We start from the raw sequence: 27702 nt of genomic DNA, 5'->3' as shown, positions 1-27702 counted from the left end.
TAGTCTAAACTATTTCATTGGTAAAGTGGGAGGAAGCACCTTCTGAGCTGGGACTATACTGGACATTTCCAGCACTTCTCAGTCAGTCTTGCTTCCGCCTTTGCATGGTGCAGCAGCTCTGCAGCTAACTCTGTGCTGGGCTTTCTGCCAAGGCCCCGGCCTTGAAAACAAGATACCAGGCCTGTATATTAACTCTTTTCCAATTAACACAAAACTGCTTTTAACTTCTTTCTTTCGCTCTCTCTCTCTTCTAACCTAATCTGGGGAAAGGGGGGAAAGAGGGGAAAGAGGAGGTGGGGAACCCCCTCTCTGCCGAGGGGTTTACTCTCATTTCTGTGTTACTCTGTTGTATATCTTTGTATATATTGTAGATATTGTAAATTTGTAAATATTTCCCTGCAAACCCTACATTGCTTTGTAAATATAGCTCCACTGCTTTGCTAATTCAGCTTGCGAGTTTTTTTTTCCTTTCCCTTCAATTTTTTTTTTCCCTTTTACTTTACAAGGGGGAAGGGAGGAGGCTTCTTGGCCTTACCCTTCCAAACCCACCACATTTTTTTTTTTTATTGGCGCCCAACGTGGGGCAGATAATTAGTTTAATTTATTATTTGATTGATTTAGTGTTTTCCAGCTGAATTAGCAAACATGAAGGTATTGTGGTTTGTGGAGCGATTATTCTTTTCAATTTTTGGGGCTCTGGTTTACAGGTATTGTTTGGGTTTGATTTTGGATTACCTGGGTAAATATTTGGTGCGGACAATTTATATGTGGGTTATGTATAGAGTTAAATTATGGTATGGAAAATGTATTAATTTATTATGGCCAGTGAGATACAGGAATGTTACCTCCACCACTCTCCCAATTGAGATAAAGAGTTTTAAGATTCCGCCTGAGGAGACAGTAACTTTAGGTGATGCCTGGGATCCAAAGGTGATTTATTTCATGTGTATAATCCTGCTCTCAGTGATAATTAACGTGTATCTGCTGGTCTCTTTGCGGCGAGAGAGAAAGGTGTCCAGAGCTTGTTTTGTTATTAAAACTAGATCAAAAAGAAAACGCCGTGGCTCTCGATCAGTCCCAGAGTCATCTAGTGACGAGGACTGTGGAGAACCCGTGTCAGTTAAAAAGAAGGCTAAAAAGTTAATTGGTAAGGCAGCTCTAAATGACTTTGCTGATTCTGGCAAGCAGCCAAGGGCATCGGCTGGTATCAACATGGCGCCTGCTCCTTCTCCCACTCCTTCTCCTTCTTCTTCTTCTCCGTCGGCCATTAACGGAGCAACATCACTTCCACCCACTCCCTCGGTGGGACCGGAAGTCACTGCCCCAGCAGCCGATTTATCTCAGGACCTGTCAGCTTCCATTAAGATGGCTGTAAATTCAAACACAGCTCCAGACAAGATGGCTCCTTTAGAGACTAGAAGTGGAAAGGCCCAAGATGGAGAAGAAGAGGTGGAGACTGATCCTGGTGAGGGGCCCTCTACTGTAAAAGATCCTGCTCAGGAGGAAGAGAAGGTTTGTTTTAAAGATCTAGCTAACCTAGTGAGATCAAAGCAGGATAGAGATGAAGCTAGGAAAGCAGCTGGCAAAGGTGGTTCTCAGCTTAAAGAGATCCTTAGGAGAATGACAGCAGGATTTTATGGGCAAAGAATTCAGGGAGATGAAAATCAAGATGATATTACAGACTGTTCGTCACCACGGGAGGAATTGAGAAATGTCCGTAAAGATTTCACCAGGGCAGATAAGGAGCCGGTTCTAGCTTGGCTTAGTAGGTGTTATGATACAGGTGCTTCAGCTCTAACAGTTGGAGACAAGTCAGCAGCTCAGTTAGGAACTCTCTCAAGGGACAATGGAATAGATAGACATCTAGGCGAAGCTCTCGGTAAGGTTAATCTGTGGATACGCCTTTTAATAGCGGTTGCCCTGAGATACCCTTCCCGAGATGATCTTCCATGGAATCCTAAACCCTGGACTACCATAGATGAGGGAATTAAGCGCTTGAGAGAATTTGCTGTTAGAGAGCTACTCTATGGTGAACATGAAACTCTGAATCCTGATGACGTTCCTGTGGGTATTGGTCTTGCTAAAAAGATCATCAAACTTGCTCCTTCCAATTATGCAAACATTCTGGCAAGCAGAATTGTGTCAAGAAGTTATGGTGGAGCTTCTCCTACGGTTTGCCAATTCAGTGATCAAATGAGACAATTGGAGGATAGCATGACACGTGGTTCTTTGGTTTCAGCCATTGAAACTCTGTCTGGAAAAATTGAGAATTGCATGAGAGAGTTAAAAGATGAATTTAGAAACTCCATATCCCAATTGGCACAAAGGGATAATTTCAATTCTTCCTCCAGGTGGGTACAAGTCTCATCTGTGAGGAATACACGTCCTCCAAGGAGGTCATTCCAAAACAGGTCATTCCAAAATAGGTCATTCCAAAACAGACCACCAAGGCAATCACGTAGAACTATTTGGATAACTCTGCGTGATCAGTTTGGTGAGAACATGAACCGCTGGGATGGCCAACCAACTTCTAATCTTTTCAGGAGACTGAGGGAATTGCAAAGTGGCAGAACCCGAGGTAGCAATACCAGAAGGGTAGCTGTTACTTCCACAGTTCCCCAGAACGACTCTTATGGCTCCAACAGTGGCTCCAGTTATAACATGCAAAGTTATAACCCTGCAAACTATGTGCAATGCACATGTGCGCATGTTCCCCATAACTAGGGGTGCCCTGCCTCCCGCCAGGGGGAGGAGAGGGATAACAGAGATAACAGAATCTATTGGGATGTGTACATCCAGTGGCCTGGCACTTCACAATTTCGGAAGTACAGGGCCTTGGTTGACACAGGAGCTCAGTGCACCATAATACCATCAAATTATCAGGGATCAGAGTCTATAACTATTCTGGGAGTCACTGGTGGATCTCAAGAGTTAAGTAAGGTAGAGGTTAATATAAGTTTAACTGGTAAACAATGGAGGAAGCATACAGTTGTGACCGGACCTGATGCACCTAGTATTTTGGGAATTGATTTTCTGAGAGAAGGGCGTTTCAAAGACCCTAGAGGTTACAAATGGGCTTTTGGGGTAGCTTCTATAGAAATTGATGGACAAAAATTGAAGCTGTCTGCCAGACCTGAACTTTCTGATGAATCTGCAGTTGTGGGACAATATAAGATACAGGACATTAAATTGCCGGTTGCTTCTCAGACTGTGCATCACAGACAATACAGAACCAACCGTGACTCTTTGTTGCCCATTCAGAATCTGATTCGTCAGTTGGAGAGTCAGAAAGTCGTCAGCAAAACTCATTCACCTTTCAACAGTCCAGTGTGGCCTGTGCGGAAGCAGAATGGGGACTGGCGTCTGACGGTAGACTACCGAGCCCTGAATGAAGTAACACCACCTATGAGTGCAGCAGTACCAGACATGATGGAGCTACAGTATGAGCTGGAATCCAAAGAGGCCAAATGGTATGCTACCATAGACATTGCTAATGCATTTTTCTCTATTCCCATAGCAGAGGAATGCAGGCCTCAGTTTGCTTTCACCTGGAGAGGAATCCAGTACACTTTCAACAGGCTGCCAATGGGCTGGATCCACAGCTCAAGCATCTGTCATGCAGTGATCCACGATGCTCTGGAGAAAGGCGGTGCTCCAGAACACATCCAGTTCATCGATGATATCATCGTCTGGGGTAAAACTGCTGAGGAAGTCTTCGAGAAAGGTAACAAAATCATTGACATTCTTCTGGATGCAGGTTTTGCCATCAAACGAGACAAGGTGAAAGGGCCTACCACAGAGATTCAATTTCTGGGAGTGAAGTGGCAGGATGGACGCCGACACATTCCAGTGGATGTGGTAAATAGAGTCTCTACCATGGCAAGTCCCACAAACAAGCAAGAGACCCTACGTTTCTTGGGGATAGTGGGATTTTGGAGACTACACATTCCTGGATACAGTCAGATTGTGAAACCTCTGTATGATGTGACTCGAAAGAGAAACCATTTCCACTGGGGACCTGAGCAGCAAGCAGCCTTTGGCCAGATAAAGCAAGAGGTGATTCAAGCAATGGGTCTGGGACCTGTCCGAGATGGTCCAGGCATTAAGAACATTTTGTACACGGCTGCAAGTGACAATGGTCCAACCTGGTGCTTGTGGCAAAAAGCTCCAGGTGAGACACGTGGATGACCTCTTGGTTTCTGGAGTCGAGGTTACAGAGGTTCAGAGGTTAATTATACTCCAACAGAGAAAGAAATTTTAGCTGCCTATGAAGGAGTAAAAGCAGCTTCTGAAGTGATTGGAACTGAATCACAACTTCTCTTAGCTCCCAGATTACCAGTTTTGAATTGGATGTTCAAAGGCAAAGGATCCACACCACACCATGCCACAGACTCAACCTGGTCTAAATGGATGGCTCTGATAACACAGAGAGCTCGAATGGGAAATCTTGAAAGACCTGGTCTAGTGGAGGTGATCTCAAGTTGGCCTGAAGGTATCAACTGTGCCAAACCTCCAGAGGAGAAAGTGACTCGTGCTGAGGAAGCTCCTCCTTACAATGACCTTTCTGATGATGAAAAGAAATATGCTTTGTTCACAGACGGTTCCTGTCGTCTTGTTGGAAACAAGCGAAGGTGGAAGTCTGCAGTGTGGAGTCCAACACGCCGAGATGCAGAGGCGAAAGATGGAGAAGGAGAATCCAGTCAGTTCGCAGAGGTAAAAGCTGTCCAGCTAGCTCTCGACGTAGCTGAACGTGAGAGATGGCCAAAGCTTTATCTCTACACCGACTCATGGATGGTAGCCAATGCTCTATGGGGTTGGCTAAAGAACTGGAAGAAGAGTGGTTGGCAGAGGAAAGGAAAGCCCATTTGGGCAGCCAACCTGTGGCAGGACATTGCTGATCGAATCGAGAGAATTCCAGTGAAAGTGAGACACATCGATGCTCACATTCCTAAGAGCAAAGCTACTGAGGAACAACAACACAACCATCAGGCAGATCTAGCTGCAAGAGTTTCTCAAGTAGACATGGACTCTAATCTTGATCTCGACTGGAAACACCGAGGTGAGATATTCTTAGCTCGGTGGGCTCATGATTCGTCAGGACATCAAGGCAGAGATGCAACATACCAATGGGCTCGTGACAGATCCATAGACATTTCCATGGATGCTATCACACAAGTCATCCATGACTGTGACATTTGTGCTGCTATTAAGCAGGCAAAACGACTTAAGCCCTTGTGGTATGGTGACAGATGGTCCAAGTACAAGTATGGTGAAGCTTGGCAGATTGACTACATCACTCTACCACGTTCTCGTTCTGGTAAGCAATACGTGCTTACTATGGTAGAGGCAAACACTGGATGGTTGGAAACTTATCCAGTTCCACATGCAACTGCACGCAACACCATTCTTGGTCTGGAGAGACAAATCCTGTGGAGACACGGAACTCCAGAGAGGATTGAGTCGGACAATGGAACTCATTTCAAGAACAACCTTGTAAAGAACTGGGCAAAAGAGCATGGTATTGAGTGGATATTCCACATTCCCTACTATGCACCAGCTTCAGGGAAGATTGAACGCTACAACGGTTTGTTGAAGACCACTCTCAAAGCCATGGGAGGTGGATCTTTGAAAAACTGGGAAAAACCATTTAGCACAAGCAACCTGGCTGATAAATAGTAGAGGTTCAGTGAACCGAGCTGGACCTGCACATTCAGATTTGCTATGAAAAGTAGAAGGTGATAGAGTTCCTGTTGTTAGAGAAAAGAATCTGTTAGGTAAAACTGTTTGGGTATTTTCACCCTCAGGAGAGGCTAAACCTGTCCGAGGGGTGGTTTCAGCTGAAGGTCCGGGTCACACTTATTGGGTAATGCAAGAGAATGGTGAAATTCAGTGTATTCCGCAAAGAAATTTAACTTTAGATGAAAGAGGTTAATTTCAAACTGTTGTACAGCTACATCGCGTCCAAAGCAAGAATCAACGAGACATCTACGGTGCACGAACCGTGAAATCCCTGAGAGCCCTGAGTCAACTAAGAGACCCTGAGATTCCCTGTTTCCCTTTTCTTCGCTTCGTCGGTGAAGAGATGAACTGTTTTCCATTTTTCTCATTTTCTGATTTTCTTGGACTTTTGAATCATCTACATCTGAGCATAGCCGGAATGGACTATGAACTTTACTCACGAACTGTAAATATCGTTTTGGATTGGATGGACAGTATGAACAGCCAATGAAATTGTTTAGAAGGGGTGGACTGTGGCCGGTTGACGTTGCCCCCTTAAGAAAGGGAATATGGTGGACGGAAGTTGGTAAACGGAAGGAATAGTCTAAACTATTTCATTGGTAGATTGGGAGGAAGCACCTTCTGAGCTGGGACTATACTGGACATTTCCAGCACTTCTCAGTCAGTCTTGCTTCCGCCTTTGCATGGTGCAGCAGCTCTGCAGCTAACTCTGTGCTGGGCTTTCTGCCAAGGCCCCGGCCTTGAAAACAAGATACCAGGCCTGTATATTAACTCTTTTCCAATTAACACAAAACTGCTTTTAACTTCTTTCTTTCGCTCTCTCTCTCTTCTAACCTAATCTGGGGAAAGGGGGGAAAGAGGGGAAAGAGGAGGTGGGGAACCCCCTCTCTGCCGAGGGGTTTACTCTCATTTCTGTGTTACTCTGTTGTATATCTTTGTATATATTGTAGATATTGTAAATTTGTAAATATTTCCCTGCAAACCCTACATTGCTTTGTAAATATAGCTCCACTGCTTTGCTAATTCAGCTTGCGAGTTTTTTTTTCCTTTCCCTTCAATTTTTTTTTTCCCTTTTACTTTACAAGGGGGAAGGGAGGAGGCTTCTTGGCCTTACCCTTCCAAACCCACCACAGTCCCCCATAGCAAACTGCTGGCCAAGCTGTCAGCCCATGGCTTGGACGGGAGCACTTTGAGCTGGGTTAGGAACTGGCTGGCTGGCCGAACCCAGAGAGTGGTGGTGAATGGTGTCACATCCAGCTGGCAGCCAGTCACTAGTGGAGTCCCCCAGGGATCAGTGCTGGGCCCTGTGCTCTTTAACATCTTCATTGATGATCTGGATGAGGGCATTGAGTCTATCATCAGTAAATTTGCTGATGACACCAAGCTGGGGACAGGAGTTGATCTGCTAGAGGGTAGAGAGGCTTTGCAGAGAGACCTCGACAAGCTGGACAGATGGACAGAGTCCAATGGCATGAGATTTAACACATCCAAGTGCCGGGTTCTGCACATTGGCCACAACAACCCCATGCAGTGCTACAGGCTGGGGTCAGAGTGGCTAGAGAGCAGCCAGGCAGAGAGGGACCTGGGGGTGCTGGTTGATGGTAGGATGAACATGAGCCTGCAGTGTGCCCAGGTGGGCCAATGGCATCCTGGCCTGCATTAAGAACAGTGTGGCCAGCAGGAGCAGGGAGGTCATTCTGCCCCTGTACACTGCACTGGTTAGGCCACACCTCGAGTACTGTGTCCAGTTCTGGGCCCCTCAGTTTAGGAAGGATGTTGACTTGCTGGAACGAGTCCAGAGAAGGGCAACGAAGTTAGTGAGGGGCTTGGAACACAAGCCCTATGAGGAGAGACTGAGGGAGCTGGGGCTGCTTAGCCTGGAGAGGAGGAGACTCAGGGGTGACCTCATTGCACTCTACAACTACCTGAAGGGAGGTTGTAAACAGGCAGAGGTTGGTCTCCTCTCCCAGGCAGCCAGCACCAGAACAAGAGGACACAGTCTCAGGTTGCGCCAAGGGAAGATCAGGCTGGAAGTCAGGAGGAAGTTTTACACAGAGAGAGTGATTGCCCATTGGAATGGACTGCCCGGGGAGGTGGTGGAGTCGCCGTCACTGGAGGTGTTCAGGAGGAGACTTGACAGGGTGCCTGGTTACATGGGTTAGTTGATTAGGCGGTGTTGGGTGATAGGTTGGACGGGATGATCTTGAAGGTCTCTTATAACCTGGTTTATTCTATTCTAAATGAAAAGATGGATCTAAACTAATTTCATTATTAGATTGGGAGGAAACACCTTCTGAACTGGGAGTGCAGCAAAGTATCTTGGCCATTCCTGCACTTTTCTGGTCAGTCTGTCTTCCCTCCTTCGGTGGCTTTGCAGCTCACAGCGTTCTGGGCTTTCGGCCAAGGCTTGACCTTGAAACTGATAAGCTACAAGGCCTGTATTAAATGCTTTCCAATTAACACATAACTGCTTCCAACCTTTCTCTTATTTCTCTCTTTCTAACCCTCTCTGGGGAATGGGGGAGAGAAGGGGGAGCACAGGTGGGGAACCTCCTCAGCAGAGGGGGGAACTCTCATTTCTGTACTACTTTATTGCATACCTTTGTATATATTGTAAATTCTGTAAATTCCCCTGCATATCCTTTGCATATTGCTTTGTAAATATACAGCACCCATTGCTTTGCTAATTCAGCTGTGAGGTTTTTTTTCCCCCTTTTCACCTTTCTTTCCCTTTAGTTTACAGGGGGGAGGGAGGAGGCTTTTGGGCCTTACCCTTCCAACCCTACGACATTTTTTTTTTTTCTTGGCTTACCCAACGTGCAGCAGATAATTAGCTTAATTTATTACTTGATTGATTTAGTGTTTTCTAGATGAATTAGCAAACATGAAGGTGTCGTGGTTTGTAGAGCAATTATTCTTTTCAAGTTTTTGGGGCTCTGGTTTACAGATATTGTTTGGGTTTGATTTTGGATTACCTGGGTAAATATTTGGTGCGGACAATTTATCTGTGGGTTATGTATAGAGTTAGACTATGGTATGGAAAATGCATGGATTTCTTATGGCCAGCGAGATACAGAAATGTTACCTCCACCACTCTCCCAATTGAGATAAAGGGTTTTAAGATTCCGCTGGAGGAGAGAGTAACTTTAGCTGATGGCTGGGATCCAAAGGTGATTTATTTCATGTGTATAATTCTGCTGCTGGTGTTAATTATCGTGTATCTGCTGATTTCTTTGCAGCGAGAGAGAAAGGTGTCCAGAGCTTGTTTTGTTATTAAAACTAGATCAAAGAGAAAATGCCGTGGTTCTGGATCAGTCCCAGAGTCATCTAGTGATGAGGAGTGTGGAGAATCTGTGTCAGTTAAAAAGAGGGCTAAGAAGTTAATTGGAAAGGCAGCTCTGAATGACTGTGCTGCTGATTCTGGCAAGCTGCCAAGAGTGGCGGCTGGTATCAACATGGCGCCGACTCCTTCTTCTCCGTCGGCCATTAACGGAGCAACATCATTTCCGCCCACTCTCTTGGTGGGACCGGAAGTCACTGCCCCAGCAGCTGATTAATCTCAGGACCTGTCAGCTTCTATTAAGGTGGCTGTAAATTCAAACACAGCTCCAGTTAAGGTGGCTGTTTTAAAGACTAGAAGTGGAAAGACCAGAGCTGATGAAGAGCTAGAGACTGATCCTGGTGAGGGGCCCTCTACTCTAAGAAATCCTGCTGAGGAAGAAGAGAAGATTTGTTTTAAAGATCTAGCTACCCTAGTGAGAGCAAAGCAGGATAGAGATGAAGCTAGGAAAGCATCTGGCAAAGGTGGTTGTCAGCTTAAAGAGATCCTTGAGAAAATGACAGCAGGATTATTAGGGAAACCAGTTGAGGGGGAGGAGCTACAAGATGACATAACTGAGTGTTTGTCACCCCGCGGAGAGATAAGAAATGTCCGTAAAGACTACACCAGGGCAGGTAAGGAGCCAGTTCTAGCATGGCTTAGTAGGTGTTATGATAGAGGTGCTCCAGCTCTAACAGTTGGAGACAAGTCAGCATCTCAGTTAGGAACTCTCTCAAGGGATAATGGAATAGATGGACATCTAGGCAGGGTTCTCGGTAAGGTTAATCTGTGGATACGCCTTTTAATGGCAGTTGCCCTGAGATACCCTTCCCGAGACGATCTTCCATGGAATCCTAAACCCTGGACTACCATAGATGAGGGAATTAAGCGCTTGAGAGAATTTGCTGTTAGAGAGATACTCTATGGTGACCATGAAACTCTGAATCCTGATGACATTCCTGTGGGTATAGTTCTTGCTAAAAAGATCATCAAACTTGCTCCTTCTAATTATGCAAACATTCTGGCAAGCAGAATTGCGTCAAGAAATAATGGTGGAGCTTCTCCTACGGTTGGCCAATTCAGTGATCAAATGAGACAATTGGAGGATAGCAGGACACGTGTTTCTTTGGTTTTGGCCATTAAAACTATGTCTAGTGATATACAGAATTGCATAAGAGTTAAAGGATGAATTTAGAAATTCCATATCCCAATTGGCACAAAGGGATAATATCAATTCTTCCTCACAGATGCAACTTGCATCCACCTGGAGGAATACACGTCCTTCAAGGAGGTCATTCCAAAACAGATCAAACCAAAACAGACCAAGGCAGTCATGTAGAACTATTTGGATAACTCTGCGTGATCAGTTTGGTGAGAACATGAACCGCTGGGATGGCCAACCAACTTCCAATCTTTTCAGGAGTCTGAGGGAACTGCAAAGTGGCAGAACCCGAGAAAGCAATACCAGAAGGGTAGCTGTTACTTCCACAGTTCCCCAGAACAACTCTAGTAGCTCCAACAGTGGCTCCAGTTATAACATGCAAAGTTATAACACTGCACACTGCGCTCAATGCACATGTGGGCATGTTCCCCATAAGTAGGGGTGCCCTGCCTCCCGCCAGGGGGAGGAGAGGGATAACAGAGATAATAGAATCTATTGGGATGTGTACATCCAGTGGCCTGGCACTTCACAATTTCGGAAGTACAGGGCCTTGGTTGACACAGGAGCTCAGTGCACCATAATGCCATCAAATTATCAGGGATGAGAGTCTGTAACTATTCAGGGAGTCACAGGTGGATCTCAGGAGTCAATTAAGGTGGAGGTTAATATAAGTTTAACTGGTAAACAATCGAGGAAGCATACAGTTGTGACCGGACCTGACACACCTTGTATTCTGGGAATTGAGTTTCTGAGAGAAGGGCATTTCAAAGACCCTAGAGGTTACAAATGGGCTTTTGGAGTAGCTTCTGTACAGACTGATGGACAAAAATGGAAGCTCTCTGCCAGACCTGAGCTTCCTAAAGAATCTGCAGTTGTGGGACAACATAAGATACAGGGTGGCAATGCCAGCGACGAGCAGTGTGAGCAATCTGGCAGTGCAGGCCTAGAGACTGACATGGTGGCAGGCCATAAATGCAGAATCAGCTAGCAGTGGAGCAAAACAGTGCTGTGCCTGCAGCATGTAACTAAAACAAGACACTGGTAGCTATAAACATGGACAATTATCTTGGGACAACAGGACATGCACCTGCATCAACAACCTCGTTGTGTCATTAGTAGTTGGACCAATAATCTGTAATAGTGCAATGTGTGGTCACTCATAGGGAACCAATGGAGCTATGGAACAGAGCACTCCGAGCTTATATAAGTTGTAGCAGTTGCCTACAGTTCCTCAGCCTTTCCTGTCTCCTGTTTCTTCTACACTTTACCGTGCTATACTTGCACTACAGGCCTGCTCCATAGGCCTGCACATTAGGCCTGCAACACTGGAACAATAAAGGAACAATACTCGATCACATTGGTCAGCCATATTGATTCCAATCGCCGTTGTCCTACAATACAGGACATTAAATTGCCGGTTGCTTCTCAGACTGTGCGCATCACAGACAATACAGAACCAACCGTGACTCTTTGTTGCCCATTCAGAATCTGATTTGTCAGTTGGAAAGTCAGAAAGTCGTCAGCAACACTCATTCACCTTTCAACAGTCCAGTGTGGCCTGTGCAGAAGCAGAATGGAGACTGGCGTCTGACAGTAGACTACCGAGCCCTAATGAAGTAACTCCACCTATAAGTGCAGCAGTACCAGACATGATGGAGCTACAGTATGAGCTGGAATCCAAAGAGGCCAAATGGTATGCTACCATAGACATTGCTAATGCATTTTTCTCTATTCCCATAGCAGAGGAATGCAGGCCTCAGTTTGCTTTCACCTGGAGAGGAATCCAGTACACTTTCAACAGGCTGCCAATGGGCTGGATCCACAGCTCAAGCATCTGTCATGCAGTGATCCACGATGCTCTGGAGAAAGGCGGTGCTCCAGAACACATCCAGTTCATCGATGATATCATCGTCTGGGGCAAAACTGCTGAGGAAGTCTTCAAGAAAGGTAACAAAATCATTGACATTCTTCTGAATGCAGGTTTTCCCATCAAGTGAGACAAAGTGAAAGGACCTACCACAGAGATTCAGTTTCTGGGAGTGCGGTGGCAGGATGGACGTCGACACATTCCAGTGGATGTGGTAAATAGAGTCTCTACCATGGCAAGTCCCACAAACAAGCAAGAGACCCTACGTTTCTTGGGGATAGTGGGATTTTGGAGACTGCACATTCCTGGATACAGTCAGATTGTGAAACCTCTGTATGATGTGACTCGAAAGAAACCATTTCCACTGGGGACCTGAACAACAAGCAGCCTTTCACCAAATGAAGCAAGACGTAGTTCAAACAATGGGTCCGGGACCTGTCCGAGATGGTCCAGGCATTAAGAACATTTTGTACACGGCTGCAAGTGACAATGGTCCAACCTGGTGCTTATGGCAAAAAGCTCCAGGTGAGACATGTGGACGACCTCTTCGTTTCTGGAGTCAAGGTTACAGAGGTTCAGAGGCTAATTATACTCCAACAGAGAAAGAAATTTTAGCTGCCTATGAAGGAGTAAAAGCATCTTCTGAAGTGATTGGAACTGAATCACAACTTCTCTTAGCTCCCAGACTACCAGTTTTGAATTGGATGTTCAAAGGCAAAGGCTCCACACCACATCATGCCACAGACTCAACCTGGCCTAAGTGGATGGCTCTGATCACACAGAGAGCTCGAATGGGAAATCTTGAAAGACCTGGTCTAGTGGAGGTGATCTCAAGTTGGCCTGAAGGCATCAACTGTGCTAAACCTCCAGAGGAGAAAGTAACTCGTGATGAAGAAGCTCCCCCTTACAATGGCCTTTCTGATGATGAAAAGAAATATGCTCTGTTCACAGACGGTTCCTGTCGTCTTGTTGGAAACAGGCGAAGGTGGAAGTCTGCAGTGTGGAGTCCAACACGCCGAGTTGCAGAGGCGAAGGATGGAGAAGGAGAATCCAGTCAGTTCGCAGAGGTAAAACTGTCCAGCTAGCTCTCGACGTGGCTGAACGTGAGAGATGGCCAAAGCTTTATCTCTACACCGACTCATGGATGGTAGGCAATGCCCTGTGGGGTTGGCTAAAGAACTGGAAGAAGAGTGGTTGGCAGAGGAAAGGAAAACCCATTTGGGCAGCCGACCTGTGGCAGGACATTGCTGATCGAGTCAAGAGAATTCCAGTGAAAGTGAGACACATCGATGCTCACATTCCTAAGAGCAAAGCTACTGAGGAACAACACCACAACCATCAGGCAGATCTAGCTGCAAGAGTTTCTCAAGCAGACATGGACTCTAATCTTGATCTCGACTGGAAACACCGAGGTGAGATATTCTTAGCTCGGTGGGCTCACGATTTGTCAGGACATCAAGGCAGAGATGCAACATACCAATGGGCTCGTGACAGATCCATAGACATTTCCATGGATGCTATCACACAAGTCATCCATGACTGTGACATTTGTGCTGCTATTAAGCAGGCAAAACGACTTACGCCCTTGTGGTATGGTGACAGATGGTCCAAGTACAAGTAGGGTGAAGCTTGGCAGATTGACTACATCACTCTACCACGTTCTCGTTCTGGTAAGCAATACGTGCTTACTATGGTGGAGGCAAACACTGCATGGTTGGAAACTTATGCAGTTCCACACGCAACTGCATGCAACACCATTCTCGGTCTGGAGGAACAGATCCTGTGGAGACACGGAACTCCAGAGAGGATTGAGTCAGACAACAGAACTCATTTCCAGAACAACCTTGTCAAGAACTGGGCCAAAGAGCACGGTATTGAGTGGATATTCCATATTCCCTACTATGCACCAGCTTCAGGGAAGATTGATAGTTTCATAGTTTCATTCAGGGTTGGAAGGGACCACAAGGATCATCTAGTTCCAACCCCCCTGCATTGGGCAGGGACACCCCACACTAGATCAGGCTGGCCAGAGCCTCATCCAGCCTGCTCTTAAACACCCCCAGGGACGGGGCCTCGACCACCTCCCTGGACAACACATTCCAGGGTTTCACCACGCTCATGGTGAAGAACCTCCTCCTCACATCTAGCCTGAATCTCCCCACCTCCAGCTTCATTCCATTCCCCCTAGTCCTATCACTGCCTGAGATCTTGAGAAGTCCTTCCCCAGCCTTCCTGTAGGCCCCCTTCAGATACTGGAAGGCCACAATTAGGTCACCTCAGAGCCTTCTCTTCTCCAGACTGAACAGCCCCAACTCCTTCAGTCTGTCCTCATAGGAGAGGTGCTCCAGCCCTCTCATCATCCTTGTGGCCCTTCTCTGGACACGTTCCAGCACCTCCACATCCCTCTTGTAATAGGGGCTCCAGAACTGGACACAGTACACCAGGTGGGGTCTCACCAGGGCTGAGGGGGAGGATCACCTCCCTCGACCTGCTAGCCACACTTCTCCTGATGCAGCCCAGGATCCGATTGGCTTTGCAGGCTGCAAGTGCACATTGAGAGCTCATGTTGAGCTTTTTGTCCACCAGCACCCCCAAGTCTCTTTTCTCAGGGCTACTTTCCAGCCAGTCACTGCCCAGCCTGTATTTGTGCCTGGGATTGCCTCGACCCAGATGCAGGACCCTGCACTTGCTCTTATTGAACTTCATGAGGTTGGCTTGTGCCCACCTCTCCAGCCTGTCAAGGTCCCTCTGGATGGCCTCCCTTCCCTCCAGCGCGTCTGCTGCACCACACAGCTTGGTGTCATCAGCAAACTTGCTGAGGGTGCACTCATTGCCACTGTCCATGTCCCCCACAAAGATGTTGAATAAGACAGGTCCCAGGACTGATCCCTGAGGGACTCCGCTTGTCACTGGCCTCCACTGGGACATGGAGCCATGGACAGCCACTCTTTGGGTGCGGCCATCAAGCCAGTTCCTTATCCATCTAGTGGTCCACCCATCAAACCCATGTGTCACCAGTTTGGAGACCAGGATGTGGTGCAGGACAGTGTCGAAGGCTTTGCTCAGGTCCAGGTAAATGACATCCGTTGCTCGCCCCTCATCTATTAATTTTGTCACCTGCTCATAGAAGGCCACCAGGTTGGTCAGGCAGGATTTGCCCTTGGCAAAGCCATGCTGACTGCTCCCAATCACCTCTTCACTATTCTTTTGAGCGAGTAGTGACTCCAGGAGGATCTGCTCCATGATCTTTCCAGACACAGAGGTGAGACTGACTGGCCTGTAGTTCCCTGGTTCCTCCTTCTTGCCCTTTTTGAAGATGGGGGCAATGTTTCCCCTTTTCCAGTCTGTGGGGACTTCACCAGACTGCCAGGACTTTTGAAATATAATAGAGGGGTTTAGCAACCTCATCTGCCAGTTCTCTCAGTACCTGTGGGTGTATCCTGTCAGACTTGAACACTTTCAGGGTCTTCAGGTGATCACGAACCTGATCTGCACTTACAGTGGGCAGTTCTTCCTCCCCGTCCCTGGCTTTGACTTCCATAACATCAGGAGTGTGGCTAGAGGCCCTTGCAGTGAAGACTGAGGTAAAGAAGTTATTAAGTACCTCAGCCTTTTCCTCATCACTTGTGACCATGTCACCATTTTCCTTTCTGAGGGGGCCCACACCTTCCCTAGTCTTCTTCTTCCCATTAATATACCTGTAGAAGTTCTTAGTGTTCCCTTTAATCTCCCTGGCTAGATTCAATTCAAACTCTGCTTTGGCTTTCCTAACCAGGACTCTTGCTGCTCGGGCAGCTTCCTTCTATTCCCCCTGTTCTACCTGTCCTTCTCTCCACTTCCTGTAGAGTTTCCTTTTAAGTAATAGTGTGTCTAGTAGCTCCTTGCCCATCCAGGCAGGCCTCCTAGCATTCTTACCTGCTTTTCTCTTTGTTGGTATACAGAGCTCCTGGACACAGAGGAGGTGGTCCTTGAATACTGACCAGCTGTCCTGGGTCCCTCTTCCCTCCAGGGCTTTGTCCCATGACACTTTGGCTAGCAGATCCCTGAAGCCATCAAAATCTGCACGCCTAAAGCCTAGGGTCGTGAGCTTGGAATACTTCCTCCTGATTGCCCTGAGGATATTAAATTCAACTGCTTCATGGTCACTGCAGCTGAGGCCGTCTCTGAGCCTCACATTGCTTACCAGCCCTTCCCTGTTGGTGAGAACAAGGTCCAGCATAGCACCATTTCTTGTTGGTTCCTCTACCATTTGGAGGAGGAAGTTGTCTTCTATGCAGTCCAGGAACATCCTGGATTGCTGGTGCCTTGCTGTGTTGTCCCTCCAGCAGATGTCCAGGTGGTTGAAATCACCCATGAGGACCAGGGCTTGTGACCTGGAAGCCGCTTCTATTTGCCTATGGAGGGCCTCATCTGCTTGGATCTGCTGGTCAGGTGGCCTGTAGGCGACCCCCACAGTAATATCTCCTTCCCCGTCCTGCCTTTAATTTTAACCCATACACTCTCAACTAGCTCATCATCCCTCCCCAGTTGGAGCTCCAGTGATTCCAACTGGCTATTGACATAGAGGGCAACACCTCCTCCTCTCCTTCCCTGCCTATCCTTCCTAAAGAGTTTATACCCATCTATCCCTACATCCCAGTAATGGGATTCATCCCACCAAGTTTCAGTAACAGCCACTATGTCGTGGCATCCCAGCAGCACAGTGGCCCTTAACTCATCCTGTTTGTTGCCCAAGCTGCGCGCATTCGCATAGAAGCACTTCAGCTGGGCTGGCCCTGTCCTCCTCTTGTGCCAAATCCCCTCGGTTTCCACAGAATGTCCTGGTGGATCATTCGTGGCTTGCCTCAGGGCAGCAAGCTGAGAGCCCTTACCAGCTCTCCTTCTCTCTACTGCTGGTGAGCTGCCCCTCTGTTTGTCACCAGCCAGCAGGAGACTATTAACCTCTTCCCCCTTCAAATCTAGTTTAAAGCCCTATCAATGAGCCCTGCCAATTCCTGCCCCAGGATTCTTATCCCCCTCTGGAACAAGTGTCCCATGAGTTGTTTTCAGCTCAGGTGCCTTGAAAACCAATCCATGATTGTGGAACCCAAAGCCCTGTCGATGGCACCAGCCCCTAAGCCATGAATTGATCTGTTGGCCCTTCCTCAGTGTGTCCTCATCCATTGCTGACGTTAGAGGGATAGCAGAGAACACGACTTGAGCCCCTGATCCCTTTAGCATTTGCCCTAAGGTTCTGAAGTCTTTTTTAATAGATTGTGAGCCTCTCATTGTTACATCGTCACTGCCCACCTGAAAGACCAGCAGTGGGTAGTAGTCTGAAGGACTCATGAGGTTGGGAATTCTATCTACAACATCTTTTACTTGGGCACCAGGGAGGCAGCTGACCGCTCTATGAAATTGGTCTGGTCTGCATATTGGGCCCTCTGTTCCCCTCAGTAGGGAGTCTCCTATGATGATGACCCTACGAGGTTTCTTTTCTGGGTAAGTTTTGATGGCTGGCCTGAGGCAACCTGTCATTGGTGCAGCTTCTGACCTTCTTGGGTCCTCGACCTTACCAATGACCTGTTCCTCCTGCAGAGCCTCATACCTGTTCTGAAACTGCACTGGAGGCAGCGTGCTGCTCACAGGAGCAGACTTCCTTCGTTTGCATTTCTTCTGTCAGGCAGAGACCTGTTCCCATTGGCCCTGCTCATGTGGGTTACTGCAGGGAGGTTGAGAATCTTGCTTCTGGGAAGGTATCAAACTCCCTGTTCCCCTAAGTGTTACCCCCTGTTCTGGTTTAGAAGAGATTACATTATGGGAATCGTCAATTTTCTGCTCGCCATCTCTTCTAGCTCTTAGCCTTTCCACCTCTTCTTTTAGTTTGACCACCATGCTCATCAGATCACTGACCTGCTCACACCTGAAACAGGAGCTGCTCCCTCCAGCCTCCATATCGAGTGCCAGGCTCCAGCACTCAGTGCAGCCACCTACCTGAACATCTGCATGCTTGTGTGTGGTCTCTGTTTGGGTGCCCACTGTCCTTCTGCTAGCCTTTGCTCTAGTGGTGACCATCTTGCAGTAACCACGCTCACCACACAGGGTTTGGTGGGTTTTTTTGTTTGTTTGTTTTTCCCCCCTGTCAGTGAGAAGGTGAGAAGGTGAGCTGCGCTCCTCAAGCTGCCTCCTCTCTCTTCAGCCACGCGCTGGGTTCTCAAAAAAAAAAAAATATACAGCACCCGGTATTCCCAGGCGGTCTCCCATCCAAGTACTAACCGGGCCCGACCCTGCTTAGCTTCTGAGATCAGATGAGATCGGGCATTCTCAGGGTGGTATGGCCGTAGGCCACATTGGTTTGTTGAAGACCACTCTTAAAGCCATGGGGGGTGGATCTTTGAAAAACTGGGAAAAACATTTAGCACAAGCAACCTGGCTGGTAAATAGTAGAGGTTCAGTGAACCGAGCTGGACCTGCACATTCAGATCTGCTATGGAAAGTAGAAGGTGATAGAGTGCCTGTTGTTAGGGAAAACAATCTGTTAGGTAAAACTGTGTGGGTATTTTCACCCTCAGGAGAGGCTAAACCTGTTCGAGGGGTGGTTTCAGCTGAAGGTCCGGGTCACACTTATTGGGTAATGCAAGAGAATGGTGAAATTCAGTGTATTCCACAAAGAAATTTAACTTTAGCTGAAAGAGGTTAATTTCAAACTGTTGTACAGCTGCATTGCGTCCAAAGGAAGAGTCAACGAGGAATCTACGGTGCACGAACCCTGAGTCAACTAAGAGACCCTGAGAATCCCTGTTTCCCTTTTCTTCGCTTCGTCGGCAAAGAGACAAACTGTTTTCCATTTTTCTCATTTTCTGATTTTCTTGGACTTTTGAATCATCCATATGTGAGCATAGCCGGTATGGACTATGAACTTTACTCATGAACTGTAAATGTTGTCTTGGATGAGATGGACAGTGTGAACAGCCAATGAAATTGTTTAGATGGGGTGGACTGTGACCGGTTGAGGCTGTCCCCTTAAGAAAGGGAATATGGTGGTAAGATGTTTGTAAATGAAAAGACGGATGTAAACTCATTTCATTGGTAGATTGGGAGGAAGCACCTTCTGAACTGGGAGTGCAGCAAAGTATCTCGGCCATTCCTGCACTTTTCTGGTCAGTCTGTCTTCCCTCCTTCGGTGGCTTTGCAGCTCACAGCGTTCTGGGCTTTCGGCCAAGGCTTGACCTTGAAACTGATAAGCTACAAGGCCTGTAGTAACTGCTTTCCAATTAACACATAACTGCTTCTAACCTTTCTCTCTTTTCTCTCTTTCTAACCCTCTCTGGGGAAAGGGGGAGAGAAGGGGGAGCAGAGGGGGGAACTCTCATTTCTGTGCTACTTTGTTGTATATTTCTGTATATATTGTAAATACTGTAAATTCTGTAAATTCCCTTGCATATCCCATATTGCTTTGTAAATATACAGCACCCATTGCTTTGCTAATTCAGCTGTGAGTTTTTTTTTCCCCTTTTCAACTTTCTTTCCCTGTATTTTACAGGGGGGAGGGAGAAGGCTTTTTGGCCTTACCCTTCCAACCCTATGACAGTAGCCAAGGCACAGAAGGTGCACAGGATTACAGGAGGCCTCCAAGTTAGTCTCAGTACTCTTAAAATTGTGCATTCTTTCTTGGGAATATTGCACTGCAATGAACTGTATCCAAATACTACAGCAGAAATTTCAAGAGTGAAGCCCATCAAGAAACTCCCCCTTCTCTGGAGAATTTAGCGCTCTGGTATAAGCAAGGCCTGAGGAAATGCAAAGAACAAGAAGAAAACATTGAAGAGCTGCTCGTTAATTTAACACTGTCCATCCTGTGCATCAAATGAGACAAGAATCCCTTGGGAAAAGTATCATGTGATCCTGTAATTATAATCTGTAGTATAACACATAAGCAGAATGAGGCTGATTTAAAGTTGCACAGGCAACATTAGTACTGAGATTTCCCAATTTCTGAGCACTTCGTTTTTCCATCCTAAGGATTCTTTGCAAGGTGTTTGGATGGAGGAGTGATTATTTGTCATTTGGATTTCTGTTTCTGTCGTAGTTTGGGCTGGGTGTCCTCTGCTACAGGGGTGTTACCTGTGTCCAGAAGTCCAGCCCAGTGGGTGGACACAGGAAGTTAGGTTATTTCCTACCATGATCCCTTGCACCACTATAAGTTTTACAGTGGGGTCTGGCACTTGCTTTTTCCTTCCTCTCCGCCACCCGGTAACTGGGGGAGAGATCTCCCGGCCATGGGCCTGATTAGGCCCAAGGCTACGGGGGGATGGGCAGTCTCAGATCTGGCCAGCTGAGACTAGCCTAGCAGGGGGGGAAGGAGGAGCCCTGGGGGTTTTGGGTGCACCCTCAGGTGGGGATGGGATCTCTCTGGGTCTGTATAGGAAGATCAACAGGTAGGAATTCCTCCACATTCCTGTAGAAAAAAGCAACGTGGAATTCCTTGTATGTGGACTGTTAGGAGCAGAAATAGAGCTGTGAAAGCTACAGTCACTGTCATTTATAGATATTGCCTCATGAAACTCCACTTATACAGGACTCCAAAACCTTTCTAATGAGAACCACAGGAAGGGGGACAAATGGTCACATTACAGAAAAAGGTTCCTGGATTGTGGGTTTTGAAATGCCACCTCTGGATGCCCCTTGACTTGGTGTGATGGGGAGCATCTGAACTTCTCAATCTTTGCTATATCATCCCAGTGACTTCACTCTGGAACTGTCACAAGTGATTCAGGTGGAAGGGAATTGGTATCACATCAAAATCCCCCTGCATGTTGAAAGTCTCAGGCCATCTACATGCTGCACTGGAAGCAAAAAGTAAGTAAAAGATTCCTGGTAAGAAGTCCATCAGCCCTGAAGCGCTGCAAGGCACAAACACACACAGAGGCTTGTATTGCTCTTGGTTTGGTTTTCCCCCATTTTTCCTGTCTGAATTCCAACCACTGCTGTTTTTCAAGAGCCCCAGCAGAAATGCATCAGAAAGATCATTTGAAGCTTTTCTTGGATAGCAACCTCAGTGGCATTGTATACAGCACAGGGGTGAGAACGCTAAGAGCTGCAACGCATGTACAGAGGTGGCAAGCATCAGTACAAGAATCCTGCATAAATCCAGTTGAATGGGAAGATGAAGTATACATTGGGGCAGTCTACCTGATAATTTTTTTTTTTCAGAAAATGTGCCTTAACTATCCAGCATAAATATTTGTTTCCAATGCTGTCATGAATTGTACTTTTCCACTGCATGCTAGCAGCTCAGAAATACCATCTGATCCCCAGGCAGACACAAAGAAACTATGTTTTGCAGGGGCAAAGAGAGGAAGGAAGACCTTGGCATTGCTCTTTAATTTCACCCTTTAAGCCCTGCTCTTCTCCCTCCCCATCTAAATCTTCCTTTCAAATCTCATTCAACTATTACGCATCCCTCCTGAGGACAGATGATTCCTTGCTGGTTCTTGATTAAGAGTTTTTAATAAGCCAGGAAGGAAGATATTCTTTGAAACTGGATCTAGTGTAGGATGGGAGCCAGCACACAGGACACCGTGTCTTTCAGAGAGGGCCACACACAGTGCCACTCCAGTCATATGACTTCTCTATCACATCCTGAAGCCATTTCCAGCTCATGTGCAAGTTTGTACTCCCATTTAGAAAAGGATAGGATATATTGGGAACACACATATGGAAACACTTTCAGGGAATCAGTTTCCATGAAATCCATAATAAGCCAAGTGGCTTCAGATGTGGCACTGTGCCTCAGATTAGCCAAAAAAAAAAAGGGGGGGGGGGGGGAAGAAGAGAGCGAGTGTAAAAGAAGGACCTATCTACCCTTTCAGGGATCCTTATTTCAGTTGAAGGGGGGGGGAAAAAAGGAAATTAATAAAAGACACCAATGACTTGTCTGCCAAAACAGAGAGCTACAAGAAAATACTGCTAAGGAGAGTGTTTCTCCACCCCTCAAATAATGGCACTGCCATCAAAAGTCCTCCTGGCATCCATCAGCATTCTGAGCTCACAACAGTCCACCATAGCCATCATCCTGCCTGTGCCAGTGCACATGGGTCAGGAAGGGCACCCACTCTCCAATAACCCAGTTGGGCAATCAAGAGCATTTCTAAAAACTTCACCTTGGTGATAAACTATTTTGTAAAAGAATCTCCTGAGAGGGTGTGGCCGGTTGACGTTGCCCCCTTAAGAAAGGGAATATGGTGGACGGAAGTTGGTAAACGGAAAGAATAATCTAAACTATTTCATTGGTGAAGTGGGAGGAAGCACCTTCTGAACTGGGACAGCAGGAGGGTATACTGGGTTTTTCCAGCACTTTATCTTCAGTCTTGCTTCCGCCTCTCCACGGTGCAGCAGCTCTCTCTCTGCTCGGCTTTCTGCCAAGGCCTCGGCCTTGAAGACCAGATAAAGGCCGGTATTAACTCCCTTCCAATTAACACGAACTGCTTCTAACATTTTTTTTTTCTCTCTTTCTATCCCACTCTGGGGAAAGGGGGGGAGAGAGGGGAGAGCAGAGGTGGGGAACCCCCTCTGCCGAGGGGGGTTACTCTCATTTCTGTGTTACTCCATTGTATATCTTTGTATATATTGTAAATATTGTAAATTTGTAAATACTCCCCTGCAAATCCTACACTGCTTTGTAAATATAGCTCCACTGCCTTGCTAATTCAGCTTGTGGGTTTTTTTTTTCCCTTTCCCTTCAATTTTTCTTTCCCTTTACCTTACAAGGGGGAAGGGAGGAGGCTTCTTGGCCTTACCCTTCCACCCCACCACAGAGGGACATCCTCTGGATGAAGTTGACTGTAGCTGGGTCATGTTAAGGCAGAATTTATAGTGGGCATGAATTTTAGGCAGAGATGTCAGGCTATATATATGCCGATACCATTTCCCTAGTGTGCTCCAGCAGTCAGGAGTCAAAGGTGCCCTCACTGACAGGTACCATTGAGCAGGAGCCAGGGAGCACGGAGCCCAAGCCCTGCTTATCCCAAATGGCATGGCAAAGGGCCAGAGGCCACGTCAGTGCTGGGCAAGTGGGAAGCAGCCAGCTCAACCAAACTAGCACACTGTTGGAATAATTTTTTCATGGCTGAGGAAGCCAAAAGAAGCACAGAACAAGTGGCAAGAGTTCAAACAGGAACCAAAGAGATGCCACGTGCATCTCTGTGACAGTGTTTTTATCACAAGAAAATAACCAGGACTTTGAATGCTAATTGGGGCCGTATCCTACAAAGCCTACTTTTCCTGACAAACAAATGACTCCACAAATATTCCCTCTGTTTCCAGTAGGGTTATTTGTGGTAGGAGGGACCACCCAACATGACAGAATCAGGCCCTCCACTCCCTCACTTTGCAGCTTTCTGAAATCTTCCACATCCAAATTCAAACACAAAAATCCCCACAAATGGTAAAGGCTTTTCCTTGATGCTGCTGGAAAAGCCCCAGATGAGAAGCTCTATGGAAAGGTCTCCCGTGCTATTAATACAATGCTCTCTGACTTTCACCTCCAAAATGAGGACTTGTGATTTGTTTCTCATGCTGTTTCTTTCCACTCAAGCCTCAGCACAGTAAACTAACTGAAAACTTCTGTGTCAAGGAGAAGGTCTCTTTTAAAGTTTTGCTTGGCTTTGCTTTCAAAGAGTTGTCTGTATATTTTAGAATATGTAGAATTTGCCTTTGATTTAAACTTCTCTTAATAGACAAAAAACTATTTCTCTGCTGAGTGATTTAAACAAAAACAAACATATTTTGGTTACCCAGGCCTTGTTCTCAAAAATGCCTTTTGCATTTTATTTTTTCCCAGAGAAAAATAAAACCCTACAAATTGTTACATATCTACAAACCTCAGCAGTCCAAATTATTTTTCTTGAACAATATCATAAATTGAGGAAGGGACCTCCTCACCCCCCAGACATCCATAAAACTCCCTCCGCCAAACAATTCAAAACACATTTTCCCCTTTAAAATAGCTTTTCCCTTCAATGGAGGCTTTTAGACTCAGTCACAGACCACATCCAGGGCCATGATGGCGGGTTTTTTCCTCTCCTCTCCAGCATAAAGCCCTGCCTCCCCAGCAGGTAAACAGACACCTCATCCTAGGAGTGAGCAATGCAAAGTGGCTGCATATGTACAGAGTGGGAGCTGCACGGGAGCCCACAGAGCAGCTGCTCTAAAGAGGACAAGGGTGCTCAGCCCACAGAGATATTCTGAATACTCAGGGAAAGAGAGGAGATACTTGGGAGGCATTTTCATCATCTGTTAAGGATTTTAGCAGCAGGTGAATCAATACTGTTGGATTAAAAAGAGTGGAAAATAACTCACCCCATGCTGGCCAGAGTATTTTCCCTTACACTGGGAACACATTTACCCAAGTAGCATCAAGAGCAGTAATATCAGGTCATGATAAAATTGCCAAACAAAGTGTGACTCAAGTCACTGGTCAAAGGAATTTTGGGGGTCTCAAGGTATGGAGAGCCAGACAGGTAAATACAAAGCCAAACTGCTGTGCCCATCTCATGGGTCAGAGAGAGAGCAGGTCTTGAATGCCACAACACTCAGCGTCACAGGAGTGAAGATGTGGCTTTTGACAAGCCACAGAGCAGGACTCACTATCATGCAATATAGCCTGCCCCAAGTGACCACAAGCCATGGGGGACACAGCGGAAATCTTTGCATGCAGCTGCTGGGCTGATGGCACCAGAGCTTCTGCTCTTAAGTTTCATAGTTTCATTCAGGGTTGGAAGGGACCACAAGGATCATCTAGTTCCAACCCCCCTGCATTGGGCAGGGACACCCCACACTAGATCAGGCTGGCCAGAGCCTCATCCAGCCTGCTCTTAAACACCCCCAGGGACAGGGCCTCGACCACCTCCCTGGACAACACATTCCAGGGTCTCACCACTCTCATGGTGAAGAACCTCCTCCTCACATCCAGCCTGAATCTCCCCACCTCCAGCTTCATTCCATTCCCCCTAGTCCAATCACTACCTGAGATCTTGAGAAATCCTTCCCCAGCCTTCCTGTAGGCCCCCTTCAGATACTGGAAGGCCACAATTAGGTCACCTCAGAGCCTTCTCTTCTCCAGACTGAACAGTCCCAACTCCTTCAGTCTGTCCTCATAGGAGAGGTGCTCCAGCCCTCTGATCATCCTTGTGGCCCTTCTCTGGACACGTTCCAGCACCTCCACATCCCTCTTGTAATAGGGGCTCCAGAACTGGACACAGTACTCCAGGTGGGGTCTCACCAGGGCTGAGTAGAGGGGGAGGATCACCTCCCTCGACCTGCTAGCCACACTTCTCCTGATGCAGCCCAGGCTCTGATTGGCTTTGCGGGCTGCAAGTGCACACTGAGAGCTCATGTTGAGCTTTTTGTCCACCAGCACCCCCAAATCTCTCTCCTCAGGGCTACTTTCCAGCCAGTCACTGCCCAGCCTGTATTTGTGCCTGGGATTGCCTCCACCCAGATGCAGGACCCTGCACTTGCTCTTATTGAACTTCATGAGGTTGGCTTGTGCCCACCTCTCCAGCCTGTCAAGGTCCCTCTGGATGGCCTCCCTTCCCTCCAGCGTGTCTACTGCACCACACAGCTTGGTGTCATCAGCAAACTTGCTGAGGGTGCACTCAATGCCACTGTCCATGTCCCCCACAAAGATGTTGAATAAGACGGGTCCCAGGACTGATCCCTGAGGGACTCCGCTTGTCACTGGCCTCCACTGGGACATGGACCCATTGACAGCCACTCTTTGGGTGCGGCCATCAAGCCAGTTCCTTATCCATCTAGTGGTCCACCCATCAAACCCATGTGTCACCAGTTTGGAGACCAGGATGTGGTGCGGGACAGTGTCGAAGGCTTTGCTCAGGTCCAGGTAAATGACATCCGTTGCTCGCCCCTCATCTATTAATTTTGTCACCTGCTCATAGAAGGCCACCAGGTTGGTCAGGCAGGATTTGCCCTTGGCAAAGCCATGCTGACTGCTCCCAATCACCTCTTCACTATTCTTTTGAGCAAGTAGTGACTCCAGGAGGATCTGCTCCATGATCTTACCAGGCACAGAGGTGAGACTGACTGGCCTGTAGTTCCCTGGTTCCTCCTTCTTACCCTTTTTGAAGATGGGGGCAATGTTTCCCCTTTTCCAGTCTGTGGGGACTTCCCCAGACTGCCATGACTTTTGAAATATAATAGAGAGGGGTTTAGCAACCTCATCTGCCAGTTCTCTCAGTACCCGTGGGTGTATCCTGTCGGGTCCCATGGACTTGAACACTTTCAGGTTCTTCAGGTGATCACGAACCTGATCTGCACTTACAATGGGCAGTTCTTCCTCCCCGTCCCTGGCTTTGACTTCCATAACATCAGGAGTGTAAGAGTCAAAAATGCTGATCAGTACAAAGAGCCACAAGGGTTTCAATTCATACATTTAGGCACTCAATATCCAATCAGATACCAAACTGCCCTCAAGTTCATTAGGGGACACATAGCTAAACACAGTTGTATGGCAGGACTAGACACACTGTATCCCTTTATATAGTCAGCATTGTACCACTTCAACAATAAATGATGATCAATCTCATTTAACAAAAGCAGTATAAAGCCTGTTGTGTATTTTTTCATTCATTTTAGAGCCAGAGTTTCTTACTAAGTTAAGGCAAAGTACTGTAAACTAAATTTCAATCCATTATAAGCTCATCCACACAGCATCTCCACTTATCAGCTAAACTGAAGCTTAAACCAGTCCAACTTTGAACACCTCTAAATAAATGCTTCTTCGCCATAGTGCAAACTCTGAATATGGTTTTTATCCTCCCAGGAAACCAATGAGAAACAGACTTTGGTCTGTAATTGCTCACATTATAAACATGCTTTAGGCTGTATGGCAACTTAGGCTGTATCACTAGCAGCTCAAATAACTATTGATGGTCCCAACCTAAAGTCCAAGCTACCACATCTCAGACAAACCACAGTAACAGTCACTTGAATGGCCACAGCTCATGGCAAATGTGAGATACTATACTTCTGTAACAGAGGATTAAGTTCAGACTCAATGCCTTCTGCTTACCATAGGTTGTAGAAATGCACACTCCGACCAAAGTCTAAGCTTGCAATTAAGTCAGGATAACCTGACTAGTCTCTGAATTAGCTTTGTTTCAAAAGACAGCTTGGACAACTTCTAACTAGGTTGGACTCAATGATCTCAGAGGTCTTTTCCAACCTGGTTGATGCTGTAATTCTAAACAGCTTCTGCTCCACCACCACCATTTTTGTACCCATCTGAGAGCCAGGGGCAAGACCTTCAATGAGCCAAGATACCACACAGAGGAGCTCAGCCCCAGTAAGGAGGCCCAGCCAGCACCCATAGATGATATCGGAAGTGCCATCAACCCTATTCCTACCTAACCTGGAGGAGGCACCAGACCCCCCCCGGCCTTTATGCGTTGTCTCCTGCTGCCGCCGCCCCACCACCCACCCCCCCATGCACCATGGGGACTCACCAATGATGAGAAGAAGACCCCTCAGCCCAGATGGGCTCAGCATAGGGTTTCTGCCTTTCCCGGGGAGATTAAAAAAGGGAGTGGGCAGGGAGGGCCAAGTGGCCACACCTAG

The 27702-nt window shown here is 47.0% G+C and overlaps 1 protein-coding gene and 1 non-coding gene across 6 annotated transcripts in view; both read right to left on the bottom strand.

The window, feature by feature from the left end:
* RUNX2 (RUNX family transcription factor 2) overlaps positions 1–27702 on the bottom strand; it is a 354193-nt gene that overhangs the window by 184595 nt on the left and 141896 nt on the right. The gene's annotated exons all lie outside the window — the stretch shown is intronic.
* LOC137443529 (5S ribosomal RNA) lies at positions 18294–18412 on the bottom strand. The gene has a single exon (XR_010987911.1). It is a non-coding gene; the product is annotated as a 5S ribosomal RNA (ribosomal RNA).

The sequence above is a fragment of the Melanerpes formicivorus genome, unplaced genomic scaffold (genome assembly GCF_026170545.1).
Source record: "Melanerpes formicivorus ecotype bairdi unplaced genomic scaffold, bMelFor1.0.p_v2 SCAF_9, whole genome shotgun sequence".
Classification (NCBI taxonomy): Eukaryota; Metazoa; Chordata; class Aves; order Piciformes; family Picidae; genus Melanerpes; species Melanerpes formicivorus.
This window is presented reverse-complemented; position numbering and strand designations above follow the sequence as displayed.